Consider the following 21,513-nt stretch of genomic DNA (forward strand, 5'->3'; position numbering starts at 1 on the left):
AAGGAGGTCACTGGAGGTGTCCAGCCACTGGTCAGATCCGGAGCAATTTCAGGACACTGGTCCAAAGGGAAGGATGGTCCGGAGCAGCCTCCCTGACGATGGAGACGCTACAAACTACTCATTACATGGATGATGGAGGAGTGGGGAATGGTGAGATGCCAAGTATGAGTGTGGGGGTGAATGTTTTTCACAAAACATGGGATTATAAGTGTGAGGAGGTTTTGGATTATGAAGATGTGGAGAATTCTTTAGCGGAAGGAAACATCATGTATGATGGACTGATGGATAGTGTGGTTGTACAGGATACATCAACAACAGTGCACATGAATGGGACTAATGAAGAATCGAGCATTGGTGTTTCGCAGATTCCAGATGTAAAAGTGTGGATTCCAGAAAATAAACATTTCAAACAAAGGGCAGAAGTCTTGTGGATAGAGTGTGATATTATTCAAAGGGGTGGACCTGGTGGACGCCCTGAAAGGAGCCAGCCTAGTAGCACCAAGACTAGGAATCATGTGGCTGCCGGTGCTACAATACGCAGATGACACAGCTATAAGGGACCATACGAGGGTGGGCCTACAAAGAGCCTAAACGCACTGAATCACTTTAACAACGACAACAACCTTACAGTCAACCAGGGGAAAACCAAGGATCGTTATCTTTGGGAGCTACCATCTAAAAAAGAAAGCACAGTGGCTAATGGAAGACTTGCAAATCAACACAGTGGCATCACATAACTATCTAGGGGTTTGGTTCACGGAACGGGCCAAGGCGAACGTCCACCTGAAACATCAGTCTTCCAAGGCCAATAAGGTTATATACCTGTTGAGTCTACATCTGATCAGCCCCACCACCGGACCAATTTTGACAGCCTTAAAAGCGAAATTGTTGCCAGCCATTAACTATGGCCACCTGGCCTTCCCGGGGTCACAGGATGCCCTTCTCATCTCAGCCCAAGCCAAAGCATATATATCAGTGCTCCTCATCCCAAGGTCAGCAAGGAAGTCAAGGCTAAGACTGGAGCTTGGCCTGGTAAGGCCAGACTTGATTTGCCATGGGGAGGTCATAAAACTATACTTAAGGATTCTAAGGGCCCCAGCCAATTCCGTAGGACAACAATTGAGAGCTATCTTTGAGAGTCCACGCTCGGCATGGCACACAAGTTACGGCAAAGCGCTCAGCACACTGAAGATCGAGGAAGAGGGTATACTGTGCTGGAATTCCAGGTTACACCTTGAAAAAAGCTATAAATAGACAAGTCCGTGAAACCTCATTTGAACTTGATCTTAAATCCCTCCACTCAAGCCCCCATTTAGACCCGCTGAACAGCTCCTATATCGTAGGCAAGGCACAACCCTACCTAAACGAGGCCCTCACACCACAAACCCGAACCAAAATTCATTTCATGAGACTATGCATACTAGGAATCACCGATTTATCAACTAAATTCCATCTGAAGTCCACTACTTTTACTGTGTCTATTATTTTACCTTTTCTCTTTTTAAGTGTTTTTACTGTAATGATTTTCATTAAATTGTACAGTTAATAATTAAATACAAATATTCCAAGGCGTGTGGAGGGAAGCAAAAGATTTTAAGGATGGTGTCAGTGGGTGATAGTCCTGTGAATGTATCAGAAGCTTAGGAGAATGACGGTAAGAAAGGTGCAAAAGCAGCATTTAAAGATGGAGCAACATATAAATGGGATGGTAATGAGAGCGGAGAAAAAGCACAAGAGCCACAAAATAAAGATTAATCTAACAGAGGACAATATAGACATGTCTGGGTAGGTGTTCAAGGAAAAACTCTACATAATTGAGCGCATTGCCATACCACTTAAGGCCCATTTGATACAAGTGAAAAAGGAAAAATTTGGAAGAGAGAACTTGTGGATGATTTAAGTCATTCATTCATTCATAATCCTTATTTCGATACTTCGGAATCATAAAAGATACATAAAAACAGTACAAGTGCATAAAAAAGTAGAATGACAATATTACAACTACCAAGTTAAGAGCAATTCAATAATTGGTACAGAAAACAAGGGGGGTGTCAGTTGTTGCATTAAGAACCTTATATAAATAATTAAAAAGGCATATAAATAAATAAGAATATAAAACATTCAGATTTGAGAACATAATTATTCTGAGCAGACCATGGTATATCTCCCTTAGTGATGCAGTTTCCCATTTTATTTCATATGCAACTCATACATCTCGGCAACAATTCTCTAAAATGTCTCGCCCGCTTTTGTTCTAATAAAGTTTGTGGCCAGCAAAAACCTACTAATACCGAAAACCATGACCTAACTAGTATCAGTCTTTAAAATCCTTTCTGCCTCTCTATATGATCTCACACCCATGTTTGTGCAAAGTGGGCTGATCCATCTTTTTCTAGGGACAGTTTAAGCCGGACAAAAGAACAGAATGTGCGAGACATCTTCTTTGACTTTACCTGAGCACAACATACATGAATCATTACTATCATATGTCCTCCTTGCTACACTTGTTTTTATCATCAGTACTCCATATCTGTATTTCATGTATAGTGTTTTAGCAAGTGGTGGATTTACTTAATCTAAAAATTATTCAAAGCAAGCACTATCTTTAAAAATTGCATGGTGATCAGTGCGTTTCATATTAAGATCAAGCATAATTGGTATTAGTGGAGTTGCACTGGTAATTTTAACAATACTCTATAAAATGTATTCTTACCAACCTCAAAAGCCTTTTTGCATGAGGATCTCCATAATTCAGCACCGTATAATGCTGCAATAAATCGAAATACCTCAAGTGCTAGCGATACAGCTTTATTGAGGCTATTTCCATGCCTTTTTATGATCGGTAAGGTGTTTTACGTTAGTAACATTTTACTCTTTTCTATTTGGGTTTTTCATGAAATTTTGGAATCCAAGGAAACACCCAAATAACTAAAGTTTTGAACATATTCCAATTTTTGTCCATTTAAAAACACATTTTCTCTAAAGGTTTTATGAGGATTTATTGCCATGTACTTTTTCGTATTGGTATTAATCTCAAGGCCTTTTTTGCTGCAATATGTTTGGAAAGTACTAAGTAAGCATTTTAGCCCCTTAGGTGTTTGGGATATAAGGATAGTGTCATCAGAGAATAGTAGGGCGGGTATCGTTTCTCCCCCCAGCTTCGGTGCATCATTTTTGCAACCCTTCAGAAAACATGGAATGTTGTCGACAAATAGTGAAAACAAAGTTGGTGCCCTTGGCGAGCCCCCCCTTTTTATGGGGATTGGGCTAGTTAGTTTGCCTCCCGTGGCCCCACCTTACCTTTGCATAGTTGTTTTCATGCAGTCTAAAAATCTGTTCCAAAAGGTTGGCTGGTAACTGTGGAATCCTGGCCTATGGTGTCCTTTGGAACCATGGGTCAGGGTTCTACATGTTCCACCATTCTATCTGGTGTCAGTTGGCCCAGGCTATATTATAAAAAGGTTTATTGTATTTATCCTCAATAAATACATAACTTCATTCACCTTGTCTGACTCACTTTTACGGATTCAACACTGGCGACGAGGATGGGATAGATATAGACGTAATGGCAGACTCTGGTGCTCGTCACACTCTAATTGGTGATAAGAATCTTGAGAAATTTCCTAAGATCAAATTATTGCCTTCTGATATACGATTAGTGGGGTATGGCAACAGACCCATTGATGTTTTAGGATATTTTGTTGCCAAAATCAATTTTAAAGGTATAACCATTTCATCCAATGTGTATGTTGCCAAAGAAGGTTCCTGTTTATTAGGATGGCCACAACAAAAAGATCTACTCATCACCCTAGATCCTAATCATCCTAAGCAGGTATTAGGTTATAGTGATTTTATTGCTCAAGTGAGTGATGACAAAATAACTGACTGGGAGAAATTGTTTCAAAATGTTTTTGCATCTAAACTAGGTTTATTGAAGAATTTTGTTCACAAAATAATTTTAAAACGAAATTGTACACCTAAGGTTCATAAAGTTTGTAATGTCCCTTTATCCATGAGACAAGCTGTAAAGGAAGAATTGAATAGATTGTGCGACTTAGATATAATTGAGGAAATAGAGTCATCCGAGTGGTTGTCTCCAGTTGTGGTCGTTCATAAGCCCAATGGCAAAATTAGATTATGCATTGATTTAAGAGATTTGAATGAGTGTGTGTGGGTAGATCGGCACCCCTTACCAAATATATATGAAATGTTTTCAGCGTTAAAAGTAGCTACTGTATTTTCAACTCTGGACTTGTCAAATGCCTATCACCAGATTGCTTTGCATGAGGATAGTAAACCATATACCTCTTTCATAACATCTGAAATCCAAGATGTTATCAGATATAGCTGTTCTCAATGGCCATCAAAGAAAGAATTGGACAAAGAGTTACTGCCTTACTTATATGTGGCTAGTGAATTATCTGTTAGGGATGATATGTTATTTCGAGGTGTACAATTAGTAGTACCTAAAGATTTGCGAGAACAAGTATTAAGTTTAGCTTACGTAGGACATCCGGGCATGTCTAGTATGAAAAACAGATTACAATCTGAGTTTTGGTGGCCAGCCATTGACAGGTTCATTGAATCAAAGGTCAGATCCTGTATGGAATGTGCTATCAGTGACAAGTCTCAAAAGGTAGTTAAGTATGAAAAAGCTTCTATTTCAAGACCAGATAGGGTTTGGGAAAGAGTTTCTTTGGACATTGCTGGTCCAATTTGTTTGTCCAAGAGTCAGATGTATGTTATTGTTTTGATTGATCAGTTTTCTCAGTGGCCTGAAATTAAGTTAGTTCATCATGTTGATTCCCATACAATTATTCAATTTTTAAATGATGTGTTTGAAAAAGAAAGATTTCCAAAATGCATGGTTACCGACAATGGTACACAGCTAGTATCCACTCAAATGGAAGATTATTTAAGTAAGCATGGCATTGCTCACATAAGAACTTCTGTATATTATCCACAAAGTAATGGAATTGTTGAACAATGGATAAGAGTTCTGAAAGGGGGTGTACAATTAGCATTATCTAATGGTAAAAATTGTGTTCAAGTTCTCAAAGACTTAGGGGCCCATTAGGATGACGAGCGGGTTGCCTCCGCCAGGATAGCGGTGGCCACCACGCCCGACATCCTTCCCTGCATCCCCCCCCCATATTACGATGGCGGAGGGGACCGCAGCGGTAGGAAACACCTGTTTTCTGCCCCGGTCGCCTTGCGGCCGGGGCGGAAAAGGGATAACATGGTGGCGGTGTCTATCAGACACAGCCAGCCATATTATAATGGGCATTTTTCAATGCCTTTCCGTGGCAGGCGGACTTCACTCTGGGGGCCCCCTGCGGGCCCCCAGAGTGAAGCACAGTAGGGGGGTGCACACGGGGGGTACCTATGGTACCCCCCTGCATTTGCATAATGAAAACGGCAGGCACCGCGCGGTGCCTGCCGCTTTCATCATGCAAATGCTGCAATGCATTTTCAGCATTGTGGCGGGAGGTGCAGAGAGCACCGCCCACCACAATGCTGAAAATACAGGATGTGCCCGCCACTGTGGCGGGCACATCCTAATGGCACTCCCGGGACCCCGCCCTTAAGGCGGGTGGTCCCGTTTTCCATCCTAATGTGCCCCATAGCATGGAATTATAGGATTACTCCTAGAGTGCCAGGTGATATGTCTCCATTTGAGAAAATGAGGGGAAGGAAGGCTGTTTGTGATTTAAATCAGACATGGATGTTAGAATTGAAAAACAAGGTTGATTAATTCAAAGTGTTGAATAGTTCCAAGGATATGTATCGATGGTCGTCTACTGAAAGGTTAAAGTGTGGTGAAAGGCTAAATGGTGGTGATTCTGTGTCTCAGTTCAATATTGGAGATTGGGTTCGTGTAAGGAAGGGAAGATTAATAAAAGCTGGTGAATCCAAATTTACTATGCCTATGAAAATAGTCAGAGTTGGTCATCAAGTGGTAGAATTAACTGATGGCAATGTGTGGAGCATGAGCAAGGTTGTCAAAGTGCCGGTATGTTTATGGCCAAATTTAGATGTGTCATCAGGTGCATATAATACCTCACCTCAACAAAAATATGTTAATACAAGGGATTCATCTACTGCAAGGTTGAAATGGTGTAAGGATTATGTCATGACATAATACATTTAACTATAATAGATATCTTTCTTTTCTGTTGTATATTTATTACAAGAAAACTTTTGAAAATGGATTTCAACATTTAAATGGTATTCAATGTTCTGTCTAATTAACTTTTTTGTTTTTATTTTGTTTCAATGATAATATTTTTGTAATTCACATGTGTTTCTTGATATTGTTGTTCTTGTAAATTTTGGTTAACGAAAGGGGATGTGTGGCATCCTGGCCTATGGTGTCCTTTGGAACCATGGGTCAGGGTTCTACATGTTCCACCATTCTATCTGGTGTCAGTTGGCCCAGGCTCTATTAAGAAATGGTTTATTGTATTTATCCTTAATAAATACATAACTTCATTCACCCTTGTCTGACTCACTTTTATGGATTCAACACTAACCCCTGAGAACTAAGTGTCTTCCATAACAAATGTCTGGGGATAAGATCGAACGCAGCCCTATGGTCAACAAACGCTACATATAGATGACCCTTCCTTATATTTACGTACTTCCAACACAAGCAACAAAACCTAAACACCTGATCTATGGTGCTTATTTTAGCTCTGAATCCTGCCTTATACTTTAAAAGAACTGCTTTGTCCTCAATCCAAAAATGAATACGATTTAAAATATGCCTTGTAAAACATCAATTAAACTAATTGGGCGATAATTCGCAGGATCCCTCCTATCGCCCTTTTTAAAAATGCAAATGACTTTCCCCCCCCTTCATGTCTCTGGTAGATCTACTCCTGCAGCTACAGAATTGCATAAACAGTTAATATAGGGCCCCAGACACAGGTATCATGTTTATATAAATCTCCTGGAATCTTGTCTAGTCCTGGGGCTTTACTGTTTTTAACTAAGTTAATGGCCAGAATCGTTTCTTGTAAATCAAATCTAAATTGCCTTCACTTGAATTTATCGATGGCTCATCCATAAGAAAGGAACTTTCAATCTCAGGAGCTCCGTACAACTTAGTAAAGGGCTCAGTACAGGTAGTCTCATCAAGATAAACATCCCTAGAGCCCTTTTCTTTTATATTTCCTTTGGCCACTAGTTTCCAAAATGACATTTGGTCATTATTCTTTGCAGCTATGAGCAAATCAAGCCAAATCTCATCGTCCCAATGTGCTTTGGCATTCTCTAGTGCTCTCTTATATTTTAGTCTGGCTTCTTTGACTATCAGCATGCCATTACTTTTAATAGCTAGTACTAACTCAGCCTTAGCTGTACGACAATACTTGTTATACCAAGAGTTCCCCATCGACTGTAGATGTCCACTTTTTCCAGTCAATTTGGATTTTTTTGTTACCAACGGGACAAGTGCCTTGAAAAAGCCCTTATGTAGATCTAAAAAAGTGTTCCTTTCCACTTCCATAGTAGTATAGTTACAAAAAGTGTTGGCAAGTGTGCTGTAAACACTTGCCAGCTTTTCGCCATGCTCCAGCATATATTCCCATTTAACTGAAGGGCGATTATTACTAACAATGATGTCATCCGGGCTTTTACGAGTTATGCTGGTGCTCTCAGCTGGACTAGGCAACAGCCTACTTTTTAAAACAAGTTTGAGCGGACGATGGTCGCTCTCTACTCTTGGTATGATCTTTAGATCTACTGCATATGGCCAAATATCAAAGGATAAAATTATATAGTCTATTTTACTTTGGGTAGTACTTCTACAAAAGGTTGGAGCCTTCGGTACATCTGATGGAAGACGACCGTTGCATGCCCTCAAACCATTCCCTACCACTAAACTCATGATTTGAAGTGCTAGCACGGTGCACGAGACAGTTTTACAATTATACATTATGGGAATCTTGTTAGCCAAATCTTCATCTTCTAAAATATTTCCGAACCCTATGATAGGTTCATAATTACAATTGAAATCACCACCTATTACTATACTTGTGCTCGTGTCTGATAAATTTAAAATACAATCCATTATCGGTGACTCCTTAGATCCCAGGCCTGGTCTGTTATAAATATATATGTGCAGCACCCTTCTATCCTTGGTTACTATTTTTATTCCAAGTATATCTAAGGAGTCCGTACATAGTTGTGTGACTCTGATGTCAAGGGTCACTTTTACCCAGATCACTAAGACACCCGAGGGCCTTCCTCTTACAGATGGAACAGCTGCTATATAAAAAGTTGTGTATCCTACCCTATGTGGAATCTTTATTGCCCAGGTCTCCTGTAGTATACAAATATCGCTTGTTTCGATATAATCGTTCCATTCGGGATCCCTTGCATTCCTTTTAAGGCCGCTATGTTCCATGAGATCACTTTTAAATCAACATGGTCCCCAGAGCTTACAGCTCTCATGGGCCCATCACTGGATATATTATCTATGTGATTGGCCTTGCTTACCTGTGAGCCCTCAGAAACGTTGTTAACTATTGGAAATAATAACACATTCTCACTTACACCACATACTCCCCCTGCTTCCGTTTCTTCGCAGTGGTTCATAATTAGTACCGTGTTTGTCCCCTCTAATTCCCTCTCTACTGCATGGGATTCATTTACAATAGCATCTGTCTGGTGCAGTCAATCTACCGCCTCCAAGGATGATAACTCTTGGAAGCTATTAAAGGTTTCTGGGAATAGGAGTTTACCTTGCTTATTATTAATTCCAATTTCTGTCGGTTTGTAGAAATATCCTAATGGTAGGGCATGGATGTTGGTACTCCGAGTTGGCGTTTCCTCATGTGCTTTCAACAGGGTACGAACTACGTGAGGGTGTTTAAAGTTTATAACAATGCAATCTCCCTGTATATCCTTTGGAGAATCCCCCACCCACCTTACCCTACGCACCATCAGGATTTCATTTGCATTATTAGGGTTAAACTTTTTGTACTTGGAAAGCCAGTCAACAGCTTTATTCCTGAGATTATACCAGAATTCATTTTGGTCCCTTTTCAGGGCTGGAACACCAGCTAAAACTAAGACGTAGGGGTATGTGGCAGGAGGTAACTTCAGAATGTCAGAATTAGGGGTCAAATCGGTCACCTTCGGGCTGTACACTACTGCCCTACAGCTATCTCTCTCTTAGTTGTTTGTACTGCTATCGGGTCAGGTAACAGCCTTCTTCTTTGACTCACTCACCCCTGTGTTCTCTGTTCTATTACCTATCCCAACACTATTTAGTTGCTCAATTCTGGGTTGTTTCAAGGTATGGTCAACACCACGGGTTTCATTACTATCCCTTAGAGATATCCTTAGATCTGCTATTAGCTTGGCTCCTTCTTTAATTATTCTATTTCCCTCCCCAATTGTGATACCTAATTGTCCTATGGTGTTATTTAGCTGATCAATTTTACTGTCCATGGCCCAGAGTTTACTGTCCATACATTCATTTATCTGAGTCTGAATAGAATCTAAGGCAGTTTCAAAGATATCCACCACAGTTTGTTCTACTGCTCCTACTACTTCATTCTCTTTACTTTGTCCAAAAGAATTATGGACATCAGTTTGCACCCCTATTGTTCTAAACCTGCTCTCCTCGTATTCCAATGCGTTGGCGTCCCCGTTGCATGTGCTCCCCGTTCCACCCGCTTTCCCTTTTTTTCCACCAGTTCTTTTTCCCCCTGTAAGTTTTTGCTTCTTTCTTTAGATGCTCCCGCTATTTTCTGTACTCGTAGTCTTGTCGAAATCCCTATGACTTGCCTGTTCGTTTGCATTAGTGGACCCCATTATTTCTATTGTAGGGTTGTTCAAAGCAAATTGGGTATTTTCGATGTAACTATCCATATCCGAGTCTGGATGTAATACATTTATTGGCAACTGAGCCCCAAATTGGCTATATGTTGGGAGTTTTAAGGGGTCTAATGATAGCCTTCTTTGTGCTAGTTCAAATTTGTGACATAGTATTGACTCAGCTCGTATTATAAAATCATCTAGTGTTCCAGCAGCACCCTTCCGTTTATTCATGGTTAAATGAACCCCCTGGCACAATTAATAACAATGCGCTGGATAACACCAAATTGCCCTAATCAACAAGAATGCTGCAAGGAGACAAAATACCTTCCACCACCAGCTCCCGTGCCAAAAACAAAGGTGACCAAGGCCTTCAATGGGTCTTCAATAGGCGTAGTCCAATTAGCTGTTTTAATATTTCAGACACACGTGTCTTAGGGCTAGAATAGTCCGCCTTTGCTGGTATTGGGCTCGGTGATAAATCACCTGGAATTTGGACCGTGCAATGTACTAGGGTCTTAACGTCTTATCTCCCGTTACCACAGTGCTCTCATAGAGTCCCCATGGGATAGAGTCAATAGAACAGCAGAAGCAATCAATAAGGATGAAGCGTTGGAGGAATTTCACTTAGCAAATTGCAGTAAATGAAGAAAAACAGTGTGGAGGAAAAAGAGCAATTTCGCTGCTTGTACCTTGATTACGCAGGAACCAAGAGGGGCGGCCCAGCCTCTTTCGGCCTTGGACGGCCTTAGATGGCCCCACCCTTGTCCCGGGCTTCTCCCGGCGCGGCCCGCACGCATCCCGCGTTGCGTGGGGGAAGGCGGCGCTTTAAAGCGCGATGTCAGCGCCTCCCCCTGCAGCAGCTGGGACCACTCTTGCTCAGGCAAATGAAGCGGTGCACCCTGGGAGCAGAAGTCCCACCAGGGTGTTACAGCACGTTAGGGAGGCATCCAGTTGGATAGGCAGCACAGCTCACCAGCGATTTCGGCAAAGGAAAATCTCTAAGGGCCCCTTATAGTTATTGCATATGGAAACTCAGGTAAACAAGGCTTCCAAGGAGGATGGGTTGGTGTTAGCAAGTCATCTCAGAGTCCCAAAAACCTTTGGAATCTGGAATGCTGCATTTTTAATTTATGCAAGTGTTTACTGCAAACAGCACTTTGGGTCCAATTTATGAGTGGTGTAATGAGAATCTTACTAATTCTCGTTTGGGTGTTGTCCCTAAGAAACAACAAGGTAGGCAGACGCTTATACATCATCTTTCCTGGCCAGAAGTTGAATCCATTAATGATTTCATAGCAAGTGAGGACTTGGTGTGATGTATGCTCCAGTTGATGACACCATAGCTTTGGTAAGATATTGTGGAAAGGGGGTAGAAATTGTGAAATCAGATACCATTTTGGCGTTCCTGCTTCTGTTGATGCATTCTTATGATTTTGCGCATTTCAGTTTGCAGTTTGATGGGGTACCAAGGTAGACTGGGTATTGCCAATGGGGTGTCTGGTTTCATGTTCTTTATTTGAATTGTTTATCACCTTTTGTGATGGTTTTTCCAGTTTTCATAAGGTTTCCCATTATTAGGATGAATTTCTATTTGTGGTCAAAGAGAATTCCAGGGCATATAGCAAACCGTTCTTGAAGCTTTCCAGGTGGAGATGGCGGAGTTGAGAATGCCTCTGGCTCCCAAAAAAACACAGAAGGCCCCTTGCTACTTGGGGCATTGCATTTGATTCTGTTAACATGTAGGTTTGTTTGCCACAAGAAAAAATACTGGTGCTGTTACAATTGTTGGAAGAAGTAGTTGTTTCATGGAAGCTGGCATTGAGGAAGATACGTCTGCTGGGGCATTTGACCTTGGCTTGTGTTGTAAGAGCTTTTTGTAGGTGGGTTGTGTTTCATGGCAAGAGCGATATTGCCCCATCATAGTGTGCGGTTGAAAGCAGGTTGGTGAGAGGATCTGCAGATCTCTATCACTTTTTAAAAATAATGTAATTGTCTGACAATGTTGTTGCTTCAGGATTAGTTGTGGCAGGTTCACATTTTTTCTGAAGCAGCTGGTGCCCATGGCGTTGGATTTTTATGGAACAGATGTTGGGCTTCAGAGCCATGGCTAGAGGACTAACTTGCTGAGAAAAAGAGCATTGTCTTTTGGGGAAATTTTTCCTGTGATAGTCTTGTAGGGAAAGCCGATAACCAACTGAAAAGGAAACTACAATATGGACTATCAAACAGTTGTGGTATTAGTAAATACTCAAAAAGTAAAGGATGAGACAGTATAAATGTTTTTTCTGTTAATCATGGATGCATTGTCTCATTCACAATGGCAAAAGTTCAAAGAACTCTGAAGACCAAGATGCTGTAGGACCTCTGGCAGCTGGAGAGATGTAAAGTCAGTAGCCCAGTCAGCCAAAAGGGAGTACAAACAAGCCTGGCAAGAGGATCTGAGTAGTGGGGCTTGTGGTGGGGCTGGGCTTCAGATCGGTTTTCATAAAGACACGCTGATATGATTAGGCTTATCTTTTTATTTTTATGCGTTTTTATAATAGAGCAGTTGCTTCATACACCTTTCAGTACAAATACAGACAGGGTGAAACATGGCCAGCAATAAGTCGGAGAAATCACACTTAATCCGTCTGCGATGCGATATACAGCCAGTAAGTGAAGCTATCAGATCCTGAACTCTATGCCCAATTCAACCCCACATGGACTAATTCCTATACTGTACCCAAGCAGCCTAGATCTTTTCTCATTTTTGAGGACAGCCTCTACTTTGATAAATAGTTTTTTCTGCCTGTAGGTGCTAGAGATCGCGGGTCACCCGACCAATAATTTCGCCACTTCTGGCTTCGGGCCCATATACTTTACTTTATCATATACATTGATCAGATGACCACACAATCTACTACCAATAATTGTGAGTTCCCTTTCGATGACTTCTAGTGTACCCAACTTACCATCCACCGTTATGGGTACCTATGACCACGATGGGTCAGGGAGCTAGCTGTAAAAGGAAAGGCAGCAAAATACAAACCCAACTTTTATACTTTATTTTATGAAATGACCACGGACAACTGGAAATTTTGAAAGCTTTATCTTAAATTCAAATAAAAGGCAGTCATACAGCTTTATCAATAGAATACTAGTGCGACAGGGAACCCGCTAAGTGAGAGGAAAACTAGGATAAGGGGAAAGTGAACACGCTATAAATCTGAGTTACTTTAGTCAGTTTTACGAGAGAAAAACCAAGACCATAACAGGAAGTTGCAAACTGCAATACAGAAAATGATTTCTAAAAGGTAGGGTAACATAGGAACACGCTATGAAAATCAAATGCAATGACTTTATGAAATGCAATGGTTGCAGGAGAAAGCATGGAAAATTATTCACGTGCAAAGGTATGTCTTTATTAAAGCAAAGACAGAAAAATAGAAAGGTGCAGTTTAAGAACTCAGAGCGATATTTACCTAGACTGGTGTGGAAACCAACCCTGGCCACGGGTCAGTTTAAGGACAGGAAAACCCTCAAGGAAGGATAACCCTCAGTGGGACAGCAGGTGCAGAATGGACACCCCAGGACAGGACAGGAAACCCCAGATTCGGATCAGGACAGGACCACCAGGATACGACCAGCACCCGCAGTTCGGAAGCAACGCCTGCGCTCCACCCTCTCTGCAGCTATCAGTCAGGACCCCGATTGGGTCAGCGAATTCCCCAGCAAAGTGCTCCGCCAGCACTTAAGGTTCAGTAAAACCTTCAGAGTCTATGGTCAGATTTCGGACAGAGAACTCCGCAGCACCTCTGTATCAAGTCACCTATTGAGTGCGTTGGGTCAGTGACAGGTCAGCTATTCAGACAAGTCGGACAATTTCTCTAGCTAAACCTAGCCTAGATATACTGTTTTGGGACAGGGTACCACCCCCCAAATGTTGCAAAGTGTCAGAATCCTCAATTTGGATTGGTCCTAAGGTAGGATTTGGTTCACACACCAATGAGAACAGACTATTCTAAGGCCTAATTTACATTTTTGGGTGCCGCCTAGCAAGATTGGGGTTCCCACGAGAAGTCGCACAGAATACAATGAAAACTTATACAATGTATTACAATATAGTACAATCTAGATGCTCTGGCTGGGTGAAGGTGCACGTTCCCATGCAGGCTCTGCCAACAACCTTCTTTGGCTTGGTTTCAATGCCATTTCACCGCATCTGCTCATGCGCGGAACTGCCCTCCAAGATGGACTCCCCAGCCCCATTCACCCCTCAGTGCCGGGGATACATGAAAAGTAAGCGAAAACAAATTAAAACATAGAAATGAATGAATGTATTACATGTCATGATTTCACATTTCAGGTTTCATCATTATAAAAATATACTATGCATTAATGGTAAGTGCAACGAACAATGTCACAAGAGCAGCAGCACAAGGCTTCACCACGTTATCAAAGCATAGTCATCTTATTGCTTATTACGCATGCGCACCCTTTCCCTCCAAAACTATATCTACACGAAGTCACGTGAGTGTGACTGACGCATGCGCAGAAGAGGAAAGTCAAGCAGCGGCCATTTTTAGAATTACAAAAGTTATTCGTATTAATAAAACACATAAGCAAGCTTCTCTATCATACATATATATCGGAAATAAAAGATATTAGTAAAACGTACAATTCGTTACGAGGTTACAACTGTTTCGAGGTTCATGAATCGAGCAAGTCGCGATGCAAAATCTTGCTCTATCAATCCCCTCTTTGATGATATTTACTATCATCACAAAAAATGGAACCAGATGCCAACTTTCTTTCACACCTTGTACATTTCTATTTCTTCCAACAGGCGATTCAATTTTTCTTTCTCATTTAAAGTAGGGTGAGAATTTTTCACCTTTTTATAAATCTTATTATTCATTTCTTCTAATTCAAGCTCATCCGCACTTCGTTTCACTCCTCTCGCATTCACTTGGTATTTCTTTCGGTGTTTGCGACATTTGCAACAGACGAATATGAGAAATAGGATAAGACCTATCACTCCAATTGGCATCAGTACCTTTAACAATAAGCTTTTACCTAAACTAGCAAACCAATGACCTACATTGGAGAGACCATCAACCAGTCTCTTCCAGGCACTGTCAACCTCGAGTGGTTTGAGTTCCTTTTCCAAATTAGTAATGTTTTTCACATATCTTTTGAGCTGTACGCTTTTGTCCGGAATGTAAGTGCAACAATGTTGCGCCTTCAACATCCGGCAGACCCCGCCCTCTTTTGCTAACAAGGTGTCAAGAGCAAGTCTGTTCTGCAAAACCATTGATCTGATCGCAACCATTTCAGTATTGACCAGCAGGAATCCATGAGCTGTGTCAGTAGACAACACATCCACTATTGTGGACAATTTGCAAATTCTGTGAGTGTTTCGAACCACTCCCACTCCAGGTATCAGTGCACTAAAAATACTACCCATTATTTCACCTACGCTTTCTCTTTTACTACGCACTAAGCCATTAGTATTTTCATTGCTTCCAGCCATTTCAGTCACATGGTATATTTTCGGGAAGACAATGCCAAAATAGCAGCTTCCATACCAGTGATCCGGCAATTTGAAATAAGCCTTGTCTCCACATATATAATAAATTCCAGGAAACACAGGCTCTGACCCATTTTTGAATCCCCAACCTCCAATTACCTTGTAATTATGTTCACATTGACTGGAACCAATGAAAATGTTATTATAATAACTAGTCTTCTCGCGATGAAGACAGAGTTTCCCTTTCTTCTCGAAATCCAGCAACAAAGCAGGCCCTGCCCCGCCATTTGAGGTGCTTTTCATGTTCTCAGACCATTTGGGTGTTTTCTGCCTTTTGTCATTTGCCTTCCTTTGGAAACTCTCCCTTCTTTTCTCTGCCATGTTTAAAAATATCTTTTCTTGTTTATGTAATGTACAGGTCAAGTTATCTCTGTGTGCTTCAGCTATGTCTATATTGCCTATAGTCAGAAAATAGTCTCCCATATATCGTATTACGTCACTTTTGGTATGTACAGGATTCAAGTTTCCACGAATGGGAAGTTCAGAAAAGATCACGTCATTATTAGAATAATAGTACTGTAACGGTCCTCTTTTGTAAAATAAGCTTGCTAAAATACTACAGGAGATTCCATACGTCAGAGGTAGATGATGATATGTCACGCCTTCAGCCACAGAAGTAGATAGCTTCATGCAGACATAGCAATCTTCTATTTCCATAGTTTCTACGTAATGCACTAACAAATTTGCGAAAACATTTAAATGTGTCTTGTTTCTAACTCCGTGGTAATGTAGTCCTTCCTCATCTGATGCTTCTAAGTCTCGTTTTGTCTGTCTGAGTGCTTTCTCACGTCTTTCTACACTTCGTGTTGTCAGTTCTTCAGTGTCGGTAATCTGAGTAGGGTCAATATTAGTATTTTTGCTAACCATAAAGGGAATGAAAACTGTTAATCCTATCCAAATTAATATTACTATAACTATACTACATATACACACTTTGCAGCATGTTTTGCAACAACTGCGGCTAGGTCTACCACTCACGTTTGAATCAGACATTTTGGCTCAGAAGGAAATTTTAACCCCTCTTTGCAGCTTTTCCCAGGCAATTTTATTGCTGACCAATTTCACGGAGGTTCTTCCTCTTCCTCTGCAGAGTAATCAGTAATCCGTTCTCCGTCGCTTTCGTCAGTAATATCAAGATCCTCAAAGTTTTCCAAGATTAAGTAGGTCCACTCTGGATCCTTGTATTTTTCGTTTTGTCTTTTTATTCTTTCACTCCTTCTCTTGGAGTTATCTTCAGGTATTTCTGCAATTCAGGGACTTTTTCTTATGTCTGCAAGTTTCTCTTGGACTGTTTTTATTCTTAATCTTAGTCTCTTAATATACCTTGGCTCAATGTGCTTCTTTTTCTTGAGTCTTTTAGCTGGCACTGTTATTTGGCTTTCTTCTAATGTCCTTTTATTTTCACTTGTTTGTGGCACTTCAATTTCTGTCTTCTCCCTTTCTGTCTGACTAGTCCCAGGTCTTGTATCTATTTCTTCTGCCTGGTTACTAAGCTGGCTTGGTTCAGGTATATTTTGCGTTTCGCTTTCAAATGTCTCTGTTTCTATGTCCTGAACATGTTCTCCTAGTTCTGTCTGATCCTGCTCGAGCACTTCGATCCCTTGATTTTCTTCTGCTCGAACTATTACACTATGTCTAGTCTGTCCCTTTTCGATATCAGGAGTCCGTGGAGGAGTATCGATCACTTGTTCTGTCCCTGTCTGACCTTCTTCTCCGTCCTCAGATTTGATGTGAATCTCAATGATCTGAGGGTCTTCGCCTGTGCCTTGCTCGACCTCTCTATTCCACTCTCTGTCTTCCCTTATCCGCTCTCTTGTTCTCAGTGGATCTCCAGTAAGATCGATTATGGGTATCCAATCTTCTGGCCAAATCCTCTGCAGCTCGTCATCAGCTACTTTCGGACCAACGTCTGTGGGATCCTCGGCAGTACTGGTGCTTGGCCGTACGTCATCGACTACCTCTGGACCATCGCCTAAAGGACCCTCAACGGGACTGGTGCTCGGCCGTCTGTTATCAGCTACTTCAGGACCAACGTCTGTAGACCCCTCAGCTGGACAACCTTCAGCTCCAGGCTCCTCGTCTGGTATCACCTTCTGGGTATGGCTGGCATGGATCCACTTGGGAACGCCTGCACACTTCACTGCTGTCGTCGTTACCAGGATTACTTGGCGCTTTTTCCCCCACCTTAGCTCAAGGCAACTTGAACGAGTATGCTTCTTTATCTTAACCCAGTCACCAGGAACCAATTTGTGAACTGGAGTTGTCGGGTTGGCGACGGCGTCTGCCCCAATCTGGCGAGAGATAGAACACACTTGGTCACCCAGTTGCTTGCAGTATTCAAGTACCAAATCATCAGAAATGCTTAACAGTTTGTATCCTGGTACCCATGCTTGTCTCATCACTCTTCCCATCAATATCTCATGGGGGCTCAGGCCTGTTCTTCGATCTGGAATGCTTCTGAGTCCCATCAGAACAAGAGGCAGGGCATTTATCCAGTTCAAGCCAGTAGAATCACATATTTTTGCCAATCTATTTTTTATAGTACCGTTTATCTGTTCTACCACTCCAGAAGCCTCTGGATGATATGCACAGTGCAGCTTTTGTGTGATCCCGAATGCTTTACAAAGCTGGGCCAAAATTTCATTCTGAAAATGTCCGCCTCTATCTGAGTCAATAAAGACTGGAACCCCGAATCTAGGTATCAACTCTTTTAGTAGGAGCTTAGCTACTGCTATGGCGTCATTCTGTGTGGCAGGGTAAGCTTCCACCCATTTTGAAAATAAGCAGACAATGACAAGGACATATCTTTTTCCCTCACATCGTGGCATGGTAATGAAATCAATTTGTATTCTCACAAAGGGACCCCCTGATCTCCCAATTTTCATCAGTTCAACTTCTGTTTTCTTGCCAGCGTTGAACTGCTGACATGTCAAGCACCTCTGGCAAAGGGACTCTGCTACCTTCCTGAACTTCTTGTTGTACCAAGTCTGTTGAAATACCAGAACCATGGCCTCCCTCCCAATGTGTGATCCCTCATGTATCAATCGAGCCATTGGGGCAAGCAGGTGTCTTGGTAACACAGGCATACCATTTGGGCCCACCATGACACCATCCTCACGTCTCGGTTTTCAACCTTGTTCTTTCCATTTCTCTTTCTCTTCCCAGGGCGTCACATGCTGCCATTCTCTCACTTCATCCCAAGTAGGCACTTCTTCAAACATTCTAAGTTGGCAGCTGTTTCCAACCCCACCCCGATTGGGATTTATTCTCAGTCGATCCATAGCACATTGTTTTGCCACCCGATCAGCGAAATCATTTCCCAAAGATACAGGGTCAAGGCCCTTCTTATGAGCAACGCATTTGACCACTGCCAATTCCTTTGGTAATTGGATTGCCTCTAAAAGGTCTTGGACAACTTTTCCATTCCGAATGGGGGTACCTGAAGAAGTCAGGAATTCTCTTTGTAGCCATAATTGGCCAAAGTCATGCACAACCCCGTAACAGTACTGACTATCAGTATACACTGTTACTTTTTAGTCTTTTCCCAATTTGCAAGCTCTTATCAGGGCGATCAATTCGGCTACTTGTGCAGACTTTACTCCAAATAGATAAGATGCTTCTTCAATTTTGCCTAACGTGACCACAGCGTAGGCAGCACTTAGGCCTCCTAGTTCATGTCTTAGGCATGAACCATCCACGAACCATTCCACATCATGTACAGGCAAAGGAGTTTCTTTGATGTCTGGGCGAGGTTTTGTACTAAACTCTGTCAGGTTAATGCAGTCATGCTCATTATCTCCCTTATCTTCCATTACCATTGAGTCAGGGAGTAGAGTGGCAGGGTTTAAAATGTTACATCTGGTAATAACTATATTTGCAGCCCCCATGAGAATCCTCTCATATTTAGTCAGCCGACTAGGGGTGAGATACTGAGTTTTTGTACGAGTCAATAGTATCACAACTGCATGTGGAACATATACAGTTACAGGATGTCCCATAATGATAGACTCACTTTGTTCTAAACTGGTGCAAGTTGCAGCTACTGCTTTCAGACATCCAGGTAATCCAGCAGCCACTGGATCCAAAGTGGCAGAAAAATATGCCACAGGCCTTCTGGTCAACCCATGCTCCTGAGTCAGGACTGACAATGCACAATTGTCACGAGTGTCACAGAATAAGCCAAACTCCTTGGAGTAGTCAGGCATTCCCAGAGCAGGAGCTGTACATAGGCAATTTCGCAATTGTGTGAAAGCTGTTAAGCTCTCGTCATTCCATTCAACTGGGTCCTTTGCTCCTTTCTTTGTCATTTGTATCAAAGGCTTTGCAAGGACTGCGAATCCCACAATCCATTGCCTGCAATAACCTACAACTCCGAGGAACATTCTGATTTCTTTCTGAGTACGGGGTAACTGCATATTTTGAATTATTCTGACTCTCTCTGAGGTGACTTTTCTGATACCTTTTTCTATCTGGTGTCCCAGATATTTCACTGATTTCGAACAGAACTGTAATTTTTCAGGGGCCACTTTATGTCCCTTTTCACTCAGGTGATTCAGTAGGGCAATGGTGTCAACCACGCAATCCCTATGGCTTTTAGACGCCACCAATAGGTCGTCAATGTACTGTACCAGAACAGATTTTCCCGGTAAGACTAAAGTTTCGAGGCATTTTTTCAAGATCTGATTAAAGATAGAGGGGCTTTCTGTGTACCCCTGGGGGACCCTGTTCCAGACATACACGTTACTGTTGAAAGCAAATGAGAAAAGAAATTTGCTATCTGGATGCAATGGGATCGAAAAGAAAGCATAACATAGGTCTATCACAGTGAACCATTCAGCATCCCAGGGAATCTGATACAGGATGACTGCTGGGTTTGGGACAATGGGACAGCAAGGAACCACAATTTTGTTTACCTTTCTCAGGTCCTGCACTACTCGGTACTTGCCACTAGGCTTCTTAATGCCCATGATGGGTGAATTACACGGGCTACTCATTACTTCCTGTATGATGTTTGCTTCGAGCAATTTCTGTATTTCAATAGCAACACCTGCTCTCACTTCGGCACTCATTTTGTAAGGCTTAGTGTTAGGGTAAACTGCATTTTCTTTCATTGCTATCTGTATTGGATCTATATTTTTCATTAATCCCACATCCTTTCCAGTAAAGTCCCACACTTCTGACTTCACTGTCTGCTGGAGTTCTTCAGGCAAGTCCTGTATAGTCATTCGTTTTATTTCTGAGTCAGGTCTAATTAGCATTAGCTTGTAGATACCGTCTTCATCTGGGGTTTGAATTTCGACGCCCTTTGGTGTGCAAAAGATGGTACAATTCATTTTGTACAGCAAATCACGTCCCAGTAAATTTACCGGACTGGTATCACAGACAACAAATCTGTGCATTTGTTTAAAGTTTCCAATTGAGATCTCCATGGGTTCGGTAACAGGTGTACTAATTAATTGATTAGATACTCCTACTACTTGGATTGCTTCTCCCGAGAGGGGTAGGTTTGGAACGTCCGCTGTTCTCACAGTAGAACGGGTAGCGCCAGTGTCCAATAGAAAGGTGACATCATTTCCATCAACCTTTCCTTCAATGTATGGCCCTGACTGGTCTACCGGCAAAGAGGCGCCAAGTACGCACTCCTCGTCCTCCCCTCTCAGGCCCCGTCAGTATTGGTCATCACAGAAAAAGGTGTCGTTCAACAAATACTGCGAAGTTGCTGTATTTCTATCCTCATTGCCTCCCCAGACTTCTACATCATCACCCTGTGGTGACTTCCCTTTAAATATAGGCTTTGGCGCTCGTGGCACTTGAATCGTTTTTACCTGCTGCTGGGTCTTTCTTGGCTTTTCATTCTGCGTCTGTGGAATTAAATCAGGTGTTTGGGCATTATCATTTTGTAAATACGGACACTCGTCTCGCCAATGTCCAATTTCTCCGCACTGATGGCAGGGAAATTTCTTTTTGGCTTCCTCCCTACTCATTTTAGGTCGGGGCTTTCCTCCATTCCCTCCCCCAGGACCTTGGTTCTGAGTAACTTTATTTAATTTACTCAGTTGCTTTTCTTGCTGTTCTGCGAGCTTTACTTGAGCCCACATCACCTTCTCCTTCAG

The sequence above is a fragment of the Lissotriton helveticus genome, chromosome 6, assembly GCF_964261635.1.
Source record: "Lissotriton helveticus chromosome 6, aLisHel1.1, whole genome shotgun sequence".
Lineage (NCBI taxonomy): Eukaryota > Metazoa > Chordata > Amphibia > Caudata > Salamandridae > Lissotriton > Lissotriton helveticus.